Source organism: Girardinichthys multiradiatus, chromosome 21 (assembly GCF_021462225.1).
Source record: "Girardinichthys multiradiatus isolate DD_20200921_A chromosome 21, DD_fGirMul_XY1, whole genome shotgun sequence".
Taxonomy (NCBI): Eukaryota; Metazoa; Chordata; class Actinopteri; order Cyprinodontiformes; family Goodeidae; genus Girardinichthys; species Girardinichthys multiradiatus.
The window spans coordinates 11381850-11396397 of NC_061813.1; the positions used below are offsets into that span (position 1 = coordinate 11381850).

The 14548-nt window shown below is 41.0% G+C and overlaps 1 protein-coding gene across 4 annotated transcripts in view; it reads left to right on the forward strand.

The window, feature by feature from the left end:
• ccny (cyclin Y) overlaps positions 1-14548 on the forward strand; it is a 48827-nt gene that overhangs the window by 10383 nt on the left and 23896 nt on the right. The gene's annotated exons all lie outside the window — the stretch shown is intronic.

Below are 14548 nucleotides of genomic sequence, written 5' to 3' on the forward strand. Positions count from 1 at the left end.
TAACCCTGAACATGCTCTGAATCACGACCACTGGTTTTGTGTTGATATCCTACAGAGTGAGATTTCTAAAAGGTTGCCAACCTTTCAAATCCAGTATGTTTCATGACAGTTTTATCCTTTCAAGCTTTAAAACAAACCAAACTTTCGGTGTTCCCTTTAGCCTTCCTGTTAACCTGTGACAGTCTTGCTCTCTCTGGCTCCTTTGTTGCCTTTTTATGATGCAGACATCTCAACATGTGAGAAAATAGTTTCCTTTTAAATTGCTTCTTACGTCTTTTTACTTATTTTAACTGAGTCATTTTCACATGGTAACGACTTCCACAGTGAAGAGTGATGTTGTCAAGAATGACCTGGTTGTGCTTGCTTTTTAATGGCTGGAAAAAGACTGGTTTCTATAGTTTTAGACCAGTTGGTGACCAGTCAGTGCCAGCCAAGCTGAAAATGTTCTGATTGCAGTCACCAGCCTATGTCTCGGTGCATTTCTACCCACAACTAATAACTAATTACAGTCAGGTTGATAATTATTTGTTTTGTTTATTATTGAAACTTGCTGAAAAAAACAAAAACGTAACTAATTAGAACTCCTCAAGTCAATCTTTCCTAATATGATGCTACTGTTATCGACATGGATTGTCCTCCTCTGCTCTTTCCTGTAGCTGCAGTTATAACACTGTGATTCAGGTTAATCTTTTTTGTAGATCTTAATTTATTTAAGGATGGTATTTGGGAGACAAAAGCCTCTCTTTCACCAGTTCTTCTTGCACCATTTTATGACTGATCTCTTCTGACATTTGGAGACATACCTGATCTTTAACCATCTTAGGCTGGAAACTTACAGTAGCCCTTTGTGTAGCACATTGTGTTTGATATTAGTTTTCAGGGATGCCTGGTTTACTGGCAGGACATCTATTGTGTTGGTAAAAAGCGCCAAAGTGAATGCATGCTCCCGAAGATTAACCCATTGAATAGAAGAGCTACCTCTATTGGTCGGGAGATTATGTGTCGTATCGTTATGTAAAACCCTGCCTCATTAAAACTCTACGTATAATTGATGTTTTCTATCACCGCTTGTGACGCAAATGACGATTCACTGAAAATAGTTGGATTTTTGAGTAACTTCGGTCATTCACAAACCTGAGGACAAAAATCAGATTTTTGAGGGTCAGAATGGCTCATCGCTGATCAGCCTAAGAAAAACGCCCAATCCCGGTTACCAGATATGTGGTTGATACCTGAAATTAATTGTGAATTGACACCACATTGTTACCTTGGAGATGAATAATCTGTTACATGCATGTTGCTGTAGGATTAGAGCAGATGCAGTATGTACAAAGGGATTCCAGTATTTCGAAAAGCAGCCAACCTGTTGAGGTTCTGAAAAGCACACCTTGCCCATGGAGATATTAATGAGCATGTTTAAAGTCTGCAATGAACCTCCTTTGGGATTACAAGTATCTTAAAATATGTTTCCATCTTTTTCTGAAAATATATGAATAGCTTGATCAGATAAAGCTGTGTGGGAAAAAGACTTTGGGGATTTTTCCAGTAAGTCTGCTAACCCTTAGTGTTTGCCTCTGTGCTCTCAGGGTTTTTGGAGGATGACTGGGTGTCAGAATGCCAACAGCTTTTGTGATCCAAGTCTTCATTTTTATCACTTATTATGTAGTCCCCAAATCCAGCTTGTCAGGAGCGTGTTCCTCTTTTACGCAGGATAAAGAAAATCTTCCGATGCCTGCAGTTGAATGTCTCAGGAGATTCCCATCAGTGCTTTTTAATGGTGGAATTGCTTGAATCATACAGTGTGTCCTTTTTTTCCTTGCTGAAGAGGTGCTTTCAACTATATATACACTGGGAAAAGTAGTCGCAGTGGAAATTCGTGTAATATGTGGGCCTAGCTGGCACTGGGAGGCTTGCCTTTCTGCAGATTTTCAAAGATCGAATGGGAAAGGCTGCTTGTCTTGCATTGAGCAAAATGAACAGTGACTCCTGAATTCTCTTCACATAATGCAATCTAACATGGTATCTGAACCTATTTAATTCGCCAGAATAAGACCTCAGAACAGCTCTGTTTTACGTACCTAATTCTTTTACTTAAAATCTGAGATTTGGGGCCGACTTCTGGTCTCCAGCAGTTGTACAGCTCTGACCTGCCAATAGAGATTTTAACCTATTCTTTTTAAGAACTAAAAATGATAGCACTCTCCTGGCATGAGCGGCCCTTAATTATTTAGGTCTGGAATGGAGGCAATGTAACTGAGTGTGGCAGAAAGAAAAGTTAAAGTATCTTTATTTGTCTCCCTCGACGAGAAATTTGCAGTGCTGCAGCGGCACACTCATTGCACTCCTCCCTAACTTCACATAGATAAATAAATAAAACAGTTCCTTACCCAAAAAAAAGCTGTAATTCATTTAAAAACGGTTGGTTAAAAAGATTAATTAAAAATAATAAAGCAGTCCCAAATTTAGTATCGTCCTACCCTTTTGCTTACACCATCATGGAGCCAGTGGTTCTAGTTAATGAAGAATTAATTATCCATGTGACTTTATAGGTTTCCTGGCTGCCTGTGTATCTCACACTAAGCACTCATTAATGAGCTTAACTGTGATGGGATGAATGATGGGGATGAATAAATGTTTGTACCGGTTGTGTTTACAGGGGGAAAACTCTGAATATATATTACTAAACTCAAAAAGAAGGAACAGAGTGCAGAAGATGAGTCTTTTAAATGGCTTGAAGGGTAATGACTAAGATACTCATTGGCTATTATAGACAGCACTACACATCTTTTTGAGGATAAAGTATATAATAAAGCCTTATTGTTTGGGAAGAGTCATCTTGAGTCATGTCTGATTTAGCCACCTAACAGGGTGCATAAACATCATCATCATCAGATGGGACCCAGACAACAAACAGTCAACAGCATGACGGGACGTGGCACAGACAGGATCGCTGACATACCTAGCACATTTGGAAGTTTAACACTGGATAAATGTCACACACTTTCACGGGGTTTCGAGCAAATGTAGCTGAGGGAGGACCAGTGAGTGTGGGCAGGGTAGATGCATGAAACCTGAGCAGCTTTCACGGGTTCAGCAACACCTTTTAATGGTTAGCCTTTGATCTATGTTGTTATCAGCTACTTTTTGCTGCCCTAAAATTGATGGAAATTGGACACTTTATGATGGCTAGTTGCCATTTCTTCAGTACCTTTAAAATAAATGTACTGTCAGTAAATATGTTTGTCCAATTCTGATTTACAACTGATATAATGTTTTACCTGTATTTTAGATGTGTTGGATTATTGTCTGCCTTAACGCTTGGAGCAAAAATGCAGACAATAGACCACTTTCTAGAAATGTCATCCTTGATGGAAGTCCCATGCGTACCTTAGACTGAGTAATGCAAGTATTTTGGAAAAGTGGTGTGAACAAGAATTCGGTCCATGCAGATGTATTCAGCAACAGCCCTGTTCTGTTTCTGGTAATTTTTTACATTTTCTTTGCTGATCATCAACAGTCTTCAGGGTACATTGCCACAGGTTCTGAAAAGTTTTTGGTTAAATTTCTCAGGCTTGAAAAAAACCCAATCTCATTGTTGACACAAAATTCTTACACTCCTATATACCGTATTTTCTGCACTATAAGGCGCACTTAAAAACCATTAATTTTCTCAAAAAATGACAGTGCGCCTTGTAATCCGGAGCGCCTTATATATGGATCAATTGGTTAATTGGTTGATCCATACTGGTTGTACACGGCGCTCTGTCAAAATGTTTCAGTACGACTGGTAAACTACAAAGCCGCACCGCTTGCAGCATTACGGCTACCGTAGTCAGGAGTGTCGCCGAAGTAATTGCGGTAAACACCTGTACTGTGTTTACTCCTAGTCCAACACCACTTGTGTGTGTATAACGACCCCAAAATTGCACCTTTCAAGAGACACGCTTACGATGCTGAGTTCAAACTCAAGGCTGTCAGCTACGCAGTCGAACATGGGAATAGAGCAGCAGCGAGAGAATTCAACAGTTAACACTACTATATTGTGAATGTACTAACGTTTGATTTAGTGCATCAAACTGTTTCTTTTATGTGTTTACTGAATCAGGGAAAAGTTCCCTTTCACGTTTTAACTAACGTTTGATTTCAACTTCAACTTCATAGACTCCAATGCATTCCTAACGTGCGGTTGGCTCTATTCAATAGAATTCTATGTAGAGGAGACCTTACCATGAGAGTGAATGGAGTTATCAGAACGCTGGTTTGTAGTGTATTAATAAAGTTTGACTGACTGACTTATCTGACTGTTTTGTTGACATTCTCTTTAGCACAGCTCCATCTAGTGGATGCATAACGCAACCCCAGTCAAATGTTTGACTGCAGTAGCTTCTATTCTATGCGCCTTATAATCAGGTGCGCCCTATATATGAAAAAAGTTCTAAAATAGGCCATTCATTGAAGGTGCGCCTTATAATCCGGTGCGCCTTATAGTGCGGAAAATACGGTAATTTATTTTAATTAATGTTGAAATGTAAGGCATGTAAAATAGGTTCTATAATAATAATAATTTTATTATTAGCCCTATTATTGGCCCTAGCTGCAAATGCTGGTTATTTTGCCCCTTCATAATTGCACATCTTTGTAGTTTTAGTCGTTTTGTACCCATGGAGCCTTCTACCCTGACGTTTTGTACCATCCATTCTTACCAGCAGGGGGATGGAGATTTAAGGTGGCTATCAGCAGCATGTTAGTGCCAGATACAGATAACAGTAGCTTATGCTGTCTGACATGTTTAATACTTTGCTGCTGTGCACAGAAGGCCTTAAATTATCTTGTTAAATTCCTTGTAAACATCTGAGTGTTGGACTTTAAGATGCTTTGCCAGATTTGTGGAGCAAGACAGTTTTCTAAAAAACACTAGAAGCCCTATCTGTCATCATTCCTCGTCCGTCCGTCCGTCTGTCCGTCCAGTAGAAAGTATTTATTTTGAGCTGCTTTACTTGTTTTTAACCAATCTTTTGCGTACCACTTACGTGAATAAGTCCAGTACAGAACACGATTTGTGTGGTTAATATGAAAATTGTTTATATTTGGTACTACCACCTATTATGTAATGTTTATGTTTTTTTCTGAACTAGTGTGCAACTTTTTTGGAAAAACACAGCAAGACTCCGCTATTAAAAGCACAATGCAGTTTGCAAACAGGTGTTCTTCGCAGAAAGAGATTAAGCAAGAGTAGGGACAGCGAGCTCAGCTTTGCTTTTGATGGGCCCGCCTCTACCATCTGAGTCGTTTCAAGCCAGTGTTGCCTAGCTACGGTGAGCAGAAGATATAAGGGCTAGGGTGGAGGAGACAGAGGAAGGATGGGTTTGTATCTCAGTTGGGTGTAGAATAAATTAATGCTTTTCTCCCCATCTTCTCATCAATTTTGTACATCTGTTGTTTGCTTTACTGTCCTTTTCTTGCTAAAAATAAACGTAAATGTTTTCTTATCGGCCTCCTTTAAAAGTCTGTTGTACATAACAGTTTAGCTGGTTAATATTTCTCTTCTGCATTCAGGCATTCAGGTAGTACTGTGTATTTAAGAGTTTAGAGGGTCTAAGCAATGGTCCTGACAAATAAAATTTCAATAATGCCTCTACCTTCAGTCCCTCTGTGTGCCAAACAGAAAAGACGCGTATATTACAAGTCTTGACCTTCCAGGCTCTGGTTTGTGCTTCGAACTCATCTGCCAACAATTCATGAAAAGGAGATACATGTAAAGTCAAAGAGCGTTATCTGACCCACCCCTCCAAATTAACCCCTAGACTGCCGGGAAAGGAATAAATTCAAGTTTATACCACTGGCCGCATCAGCAAAGCTGTATTTGCAGCTTCTCCACCAGCAATTATTTTTCCCAGGTTCACAGGACTTGTTTTAGATAGATAGATTCCGATCTTCATCGTGACCTTGTTTATGCCTGTATTATCGTCTCTCAGATGTGGTTGACGATTTAATTGTTCATTGTTGTGTAATACTAGCTCATTTCATGTCAGCCATTGTTTTCTTTCTGTAAAAAACAAGATCGTTTTGTTGTTGAACTGCCTTGTTTCATCTATGAATAATTGGCCCTTTATTTAATGCAGAGATAATAAATGCTTTGATAACTGTTTGGCTTGCTGCTGCCTAATGTGCTTATGTGATTGTTTCACATCATAAAGCAGAAATTGGAGGTGAGAGTGAAAGTAATTACTGAAACAGGGATCTTCTATTTTGTGTTTTGGGTCTCTTTAAGAAACTAAATCATGGTGTCTGTCTGGTTAAAAAAAAAACACATAAAATAGCAGTCTGGACTGAACATGATGGCATCCAATCTCACAATGACTCTGGAGCTATTCAGCACCGGGCTGCATTTGTCGTATTAATTCCCCAAGTACCAATAACATCTCTGACATTCTATTAGCAAAGGTGCTGTAGGTTTCCTGGCTTAGCATTGTGTGTGTGTGTGTCTGGCTTAAAAACTACAAACACCACGCTGCACCATTTGGACCCTCCAACAGAGGCGCCTGCACAGGTCAGCCTAGAACCAGCAGTGGACTTTCCTTCCTGGGATGAAACTGAAGGATCTCTTGGCAGGGTGCCAGAAACATCACAAGTGTAGATCCGGTGTAAATGCTCATATAGTATTGTACAGAAATCTAGAACCATCTGTTATTCCTCAATAAGGCATGTGCAAATACAAACAAACATAGTAAAGAAGGGACAACTCAGTTGTAAAAAGTTTTTTAGGAATGCATATAAGATTTTACATTTCTTCCTTCACAGTTTCATTAATTTTAACAAGCTGTTGAAAGTATGATTATTGATTAATCCTTATCAATAATTATAATTAAAAATCATAATTTGACTAAATTAATTTCTTAACCAAAATCCTCATTTATGAATCGAGACCAGAGATGTCTTCTGGTGTTGTAATTGTGGCTCAACGCCTTTGTTAATTACAACCGTTAAATACTCAGTAATAATTAATAACTATTACCAGAGATGTCACTGTTTAATCGACCGTTTCTGCCGAAACGTGTGGAACTTTTAACCTTATCTTGACTGACGAATCACTCTTACACAAAATAAACCCAGAAACGCCTTCTCTTTATCTATGTGAATAATTATTAAATTACAGCCCTGATACAATCCGTTCTTCTGATTTAATAATCTTCACCTACTCAAACATGCAAAGTTCTACACAAAAGGGGTAAAATATCTACCTAAACAAAAATAAAACAAAACAGTAGTGGGTGCGTATGGGATCAAACCAGCAGTTATGGCAAAGTTGATAATATGGCAAAAGGGGTGTGGTGGTGAGGATGTTGGGGTGCAGCTCAAACTGTAACTCAGTTATACTCAGTCATAAAACGTCCCCCAACTCTGCGAGGTGAGCAGACAAAGGGTTATAAAACTTTTGGCGACAAGCGAGCAAGCAGTAAGGTTGAAGACAAAGAAAATGGGAAATTTCACTAAGAGGTTATTTTAACAGTCCAGTCTTACAGCGCACCTTCGCTTGCTCTCAGGTGTTTAGTAACCCCGCAAAACACACAGAAAGCTGGGTAGCGCAGCGGCTTCCTGACATCCAGCAAGGCACATCAAAGTTTCAATAAAAAGGTTACATGCACATATCATTCAGAACACATTAGACTAAATAGCAAATCTCATCGCCCTAAAACCTCCTGTACCCTGCCCAGGCTTTCTAAGAAAGAAATACAAATAAAGGGTTTTACTTGTTGAAGCCTTCTTTCTCAGCAGAGATGAGAGCGAATGTAGGGGGGAGTTGGAAGTTACTGTGCGTCCACAGTTAACTTCAGGAAAAGCGGTCAATCTTCGTCCTCTGGCCTCCTTGGCAAAAGGGAAAATATGATCTGACCATCAAAGTCGACTAGGACCAAAACACTGTGGCGGTTCGTCTCCTCGAAACTCCGTGTTTTTTTTTTTCAGTTACGTGTTAAACTCACGTCTTCGATCGGCAAAGTGAAATTTCTGGCCTTCTTAGTCCAGAAACCTCTTTTATGAATTCTTCGTTGGCCAACGAGAGAGAATAAATGAGATCCACTCGGGACTCTTCTCCCGGTGATGCTTCAGATGTTGGTAACCGGACACGGTCTCCAGCTGAAGGCAAATGGTGGGTCGTCTCATCCTCTGTTATATAGTTGACGGTGGCCTCAGGTTGACGGTGGCTGCGACGCCCCTGTCTTATCAGCCACGGGGGCCGACGGGATCTGTAGGCACGGACTGTCCTGGATACAAAATGGCCAAAAACGCCAGGAGGCCTGGTGGCATCCAGCAACGTGCAAATGCTCCAACATTCAGCAAACAAGTGGTCCAACAAAGCTCACCAACAGTATTGGCTAACACGCAGTCCCAAACATAGACAATCGCCAAAAATAAGAAATACTCCTCTTCAGGAATTCTCTTATTTATTTATTTATTAGGTTTATTTGATAGGGACAGATACACAATAACATAAACGGCAGCCCCATGTGTACATCGTAGCGCATATATCGTAAGCTAATTTGCAGCACTTTTCCCTAGAAGGGCGTTTGTAAATAGAATATCTGTAAAACTACAGTTAACAGGAAATAAAAAGTAGACCATAATGCAAGCAACATATTCAAATAAAAAAAATAAGCACAGAAAGTAGAACATGGCAATAAAACATACAGAACATGATTACAGTGTTGTTTTGGACACAGCCAGGATTTGGTTTGTTTTTTAAATATGCTGAATCTGGTCTCAGACTTTAAGTTGGCAGGGAGTGAGCTCCAAAGTCTGGTACATCTCACAAAGAGGGAACTTAGTGCAAAAGTACCTTCTCTGTTGTAATGTCAGAAAGGGACCTTACAATCACCATCTAAGGCTGCTCTGGTGAATCTGCTACAGCTCTGCAGTTGATTTCTACAGTCATATAGTGGTTTGGGTGCCAGTCCGCCGAGACATTTAAAAGTCTGTTTTAAAAGGTTGAAATTAATAAAATTAGCAAAATCTAAAATACTAAGCCGGGCTAAAATAGTACAGTGATGAATCACTTGCGAGGCTCGATTGTAAAGGCTTTCCAGTGGTTTGAGAGTGATTGGCTGAGTCTGTGACCGGACAGTAGTTCCATAAGACACTTGTGGTAGAATCATTGAGTTTTGGAACATTTTTGCACAGACAAAGATCAAATATTTTCTTATTATTTTAAAGCAATTGATGTTCAAAATCAGAATCAGCTTTATTGCCAAGTTCGTACATACAAACAAGGAATTTGACTCTGGTACACTTTGCTCTTTGGTTTTGTTTTTGTATTACAGAATATACAAATTTACAATGTACAATATACACATATATAATAATAAAAAGGTGCATTTGCAACATCTGTATGCTGTTGTTTTGTACTCTATTGAATGTTCAACAGAGAAACAGCCTGGGGGAAGAAACTGTCTCTGTGGCGGCTGGTTTTAGTGAACAGTGCTCTGTAACAGCGGCCTGAAGGTAAAGCTCTGAACAGTTTATGTGCAGGTTGTGTGGGATCTGCAGAGATTTTAGCAGCTCTTTTCCTGACCCTAGACCTGTATAAGTCCTGGATGGAGGGAAGGTCAGCCCTGATTATTCTCTCTGCAGTCCTGATTATTCGTTGCAGTCTGCATCTGTCCTGTTTTGTGGATGAGCCAAACCACACTGAGATGGATGAAGACAGGACAGACTGAATGATGGCAGTGTAGAAGATGACCAGCAGCTCCTGTGGAAGGTTGAACTTCTTGAGTTGCCTCAGGAAGTACAGTCTCTGCTGGGCCTTCTTTCAAACTGTCTATGTGTGAAGACCATCTCAGGTCCTCAGAGATGGTGGTTCCTAAGAACCTGAAGTGGTCCACGGCCAATACAATGTTGTCGAGGATGGTGAGGGGGTGTATGGGGGTGGTGTTCTCCGAAAGTCTACCACCTTTTCCACAGTCTTGAGTGGGTTGAGTTCAAGGTAGTTCTCACTGCACACTGACCAGCCGATCCCCCTGCTGTCTGTATGCAGACTCATCACCGTCCTGGATCAGTCCATTGACAGTGGTGTCGTCTGCAAACTTAAGGAATTTCACGGACGAGTCCGATGAGGTGCAGTCATTTGTGTACAGGGAGAAGAGGAGTGGGGATAGAACACACCCCTGGGGGGCACCAGTACTTATTGATCTGGTTCGGGAGAAGATGCTCCCCAGTCTCACCTGCTGCTGTCGGTCCGTCAGGAAGCTGTTGATCCACTGACAGGTGGAGGCTGGGACATTGAGCTGGGTGAGCTTCTGGTGGAGGATGTCTGGTATGATGGTGTTGAAGGCCGAGCTGAAGTCTACAAACAGGATGCTGGCGTACGTCCCTGGACGGTCAAGGAGTTGCAGGATGTAGTGTAGACCTAAGTTAACAGCATCATCTGCCGACCTGTTTGCTCGGTAAGCAAATTGCAGGGGGTCCAGCAGGAGGCCTGTGATGTCTTTCAGGTGCTTCAACACCAGCCGCTCAAAGGATTTCATGACCACAGACGTCAGGGCTATAGGCCTGTAGTCATTTAATCCTAGGATGGTGGGTTTCTTGGGCACCGGGATGATGGTGGATCGTTTGAGGCAGGAGGGGACCTCACATTTCTCCAGTGACTTGTTGAAGATCCTTGTGAAGATCAGAGCGAGTTGATTTGCACAGGCTTTCAGGCATGATGGGGAGATGTTATCAGGTCCTCCAGCTTTCTTTGTTTTCATGCGCTGAAAGAGCCTCTTTACATCTTCCTCGGAGATCTTTAGTGCAGGCAGAGGATCTGAAGGTAGGGGGTTGGTTGCTTTATGGGAAGAAATTGTTCCTGAATGGGATGTGGAGGAGATGATTTGAGGTGTGAATGGCTTCTTGTCATGTCTGCAGTAGAAGCCATTCAGACAGTTGGCCAGGAGACGACTCTGTTCAGGATGGGTGGGGGGGCTCCTATAGGCAGTCAGGTTTCTCAGACCGGTCCATACAGCTGAAGTGTCACCAGTAGAAAGGCTGTTCTTAAGCTTCTCGCTGTAGAAAGGCTGTTCTTAAGCTTCTCGCTGTGGCTTCTCTTGGCTGCTTTGATCTCCTTTGTAAGTCTGTTCCTGGCCTGCTTGTACCGCGCCCAATCTCCACTGCTGTGAGCTTCTTCCTTGTCCCTGTGGAAATTCCTGAGGTGTGGAGTAAACCATGGCTTGCACTTTGGCTGCACTTTGTGTAAGACTAAATGAATCCACTGAAGTATTATACATGCTATGTGTTCAGAACTTGGCTCAGAAACCCAAATTTGGTATTTTTCCACCCAGTCAACATACCGTGGCTGAATGCTACCAGTTCACCAACACTTCGGTGTGGATGTTTTTACTAAAAGAAAAGTACTCAAAGTTGGCTATATTTAAAGTGAAGTCAAAGTCAATGAAACAAAGGTGTAAGCTTTTTTTAAAGTAAACTATTTGCAACATATCATCCAGGCTGCTGCAACAGCAAGCTTGGCTGCAGGGGGTGCTGGTCATTATGCAATCTGCCAGAGGACAAAAATTGGTAATCTTGAATAAGCAAAGTGACCTGCTGACACCAGGGAGGCTGAACCTATTACAGTGGAGTTGGTCTGTTGTTATTTTGAGCTTTCAGAATGCTGGATTTGGCAATGTTGTCAACCTTTAGAAAATCTCTGGACGAAGGTTAGGATCTGTTTTATGGGAATGGGAATACACACAAAGACTACTGTTTATAGTTACTGATGCTAACCCTGCTAGTTGCCAATATAAGATGCTAAAAACGGTATAAACTGCCTGTGACATCGAACTTTCATGATACATCTAATTACATTTATAGAAAGGAACCATTGATCAAATATTTTAAAAAGTAAATTTTATGCCACTGAAATAGACAGTTGTTGAGAAATATGGTCTTAAATTTCACAAAAAAAAAACATTTCCAGACTACTCCTTGTTACACTCTTTTATGACGTCAAAGAGGAACCCCTACATGTAAACTGACCACCGCTACAATGGCCAGCAACACAGACGGTAGCGAAGAATCTGATGTTTCTTTAGATATATTTCAGTCACTATCAGAGAGAGATAAAGCAAAGTCAGAAGAAGAGAGTCAGGTTTCATCAGATGGCAGAGCACAAGTGCTGCGCCGTGCGGACGGCCATCTAATTCACCAGAGCCTATTTTTGCCGGATGCCGGAACACGACCGGAGTCAATATGCCGCACCACCAGAAAACCGAACGAGCACAACATCCGAATTTTCAAACATAATTCTCTGAAGACAGACTAGATCTCGCTATATTAATAAATACACACACGCACACATACAGGTCCTTCTCAAAATATTAGCATATTGTGATAAAGTTCATTATTTTCCATAATGTAATGATGAAAATTTAACATTCATATATTTTAGATTCATTGCACAATAACTGAAATATTTCAGGTCTTTTATTGTCTTAATACGGATGATTTTGGCATACAACTCATGAAAACCCAAAATTCCTATCTCACAAAATTAGCATATTTCATCCGACCAATAAACAAAAAAGTGTTTTTAGTACAAAAAACGTCAACCTTCAAATAATCATGTACAGTTATGCACTCAATACTTGGTCGGGAATCCTTTGGGAGAAATGACTGCTTCAATGCGGCGTGGCATGGAGGCAATCAGCCTGTGGCACTGCTGAGGTCTTATGGAGGCCCAGGATGCTTCAATAGGGGCCTTTAGCTCATCCAGAGTGTTGGGTCTTGAGTCTCTCAACGTTCTCTTCACAATATCCCACATATTCTCTATGGGGTTCAGGTCAGGAGAGTTGGCAGGCCAATTGAGCACAGTGATACCATGGTCAGTAAACCATTTACCCGTGGTTTTGGCACTGTGAGCAGGTGCCAGATCGTGCTGAAAAATGAAATCTTCATCTCCATAAAGCTTTTCAGCAGATGGAAGCATGAAGTGCTCCAAAATCTCCTGATAGCTAGCTGCATTGACCCTGCCCTTGATAAAAGACAGTGGACCAACACCAGCAGCTGACACGGTACCCCAGACCATCACTGACTGTGGGTACTTGACACTGGACTTCTGGCATTTTGGCATTTCCTTCTCCCCAGTCTTCCTCCAGACTCTGGCACCTTGATTACCGAATGACATGCAGAATTTGCTTTCATCCGAAAAAAGTACTTTGGATCACTGAGCAACAGTCCAGTGCTGCTTCTCTGTAGCCCAGGTCAGATGCTTCTGCCGCTGTTTCTGGTTCAAAAGTGGCTTGACCTGGGGAATGCGGCACCTGTAGCCCATTTCCTACACACACCTGTGCACAGTGGCTTTGGATGTTTCTACTCTAGACTCAGTCCACTGCTTCCGAAGGTCCCCCAAGGTCTGGAATCGGCCCTTCTCCACAATCTTCCTCAGGGTCCGGTCACCTCTTCTTGTTGTGCAGCATTTTCTGCCACACTTTTTCCTTCCCACAGACTTCTCACTGAGGTGCCTTGATACAGCACTCTGGGAACAGCCTATTCGTTCAGAAATGTCTTTCTGTGTCTTACCCTCTTGCTTGAGGGTGTCAATAGTGGCCTTCTGGACAGCAGTCAGGTCGGCAGTCTTACCCATGATTGGTGTTTTGAGTGATGAACCAGGCTGGGAGTTTTAAAGGCCTCAGGAATCTTTTGCAGGTGTTTAGAGTTAACTCGTTTATTCAGATGATTAGGTTCATAGCTTGTTTAGAGACCCTTTTAATGATATGCTAATTTTGTGAGATAGGAATTTTGGGTTTTCATGAGCTGTATGCCAAAATCATCCGTATTAAGACAATAAAAGACCTGAAATATTTCAGTTAGTGTGCAATGAATCTAAAATATATGAATGTTAAATTTTCATCATTACATTATGGAAAAAAATGAACTTTATCACAATATGCTAATATTTTGAGAAGGACCTGTATATATTTATAAGCAGTTGTTTACATTAGATCAATTAGACCACTGTGTTACTGGGTTAACCATGGTATTATAAACCGAGCAATTAAACATTAAATGCACTAATTTAAGCAACAAATATAGCTTGACAAATGAAGCAGTTTAACTGGTTTAACTTCCACAGAATGACTTGTTTTGGACTTGCTATCGCATTTATCGCTGGCTTTTATTGCGCGATCTGTGTATGGTTCTTGGAGTACCTCCTGGCTTTGCAGCGGACCAGACTGGACCGGAGCAGATACAGTGTAAATCCAGGGTTACAGTATAGATATAGCTTTAAGTGAAATAAACGGAGGCGAAGCTGAACTGATAGTATGGAGCAGTAGCCGCTGTGTGTCGCAGGCACTTTAAAATGTCAGTTCCAAATTAGAGCTGCAAAATATGTATATTTATAATCACTCCTTGGATGCAGTATTTGATTGATTATTATTATATTTAATTTGTTATGCGTGCAAATCAGGTGTGGAGGCAAACTTTATGTTGCCTTTTGAAGCAAAAATTTAGATTAATCATATTCGATATATCACTTCAGTAATATCACAATTCCATTTTTTCATAATATTGTGCACCC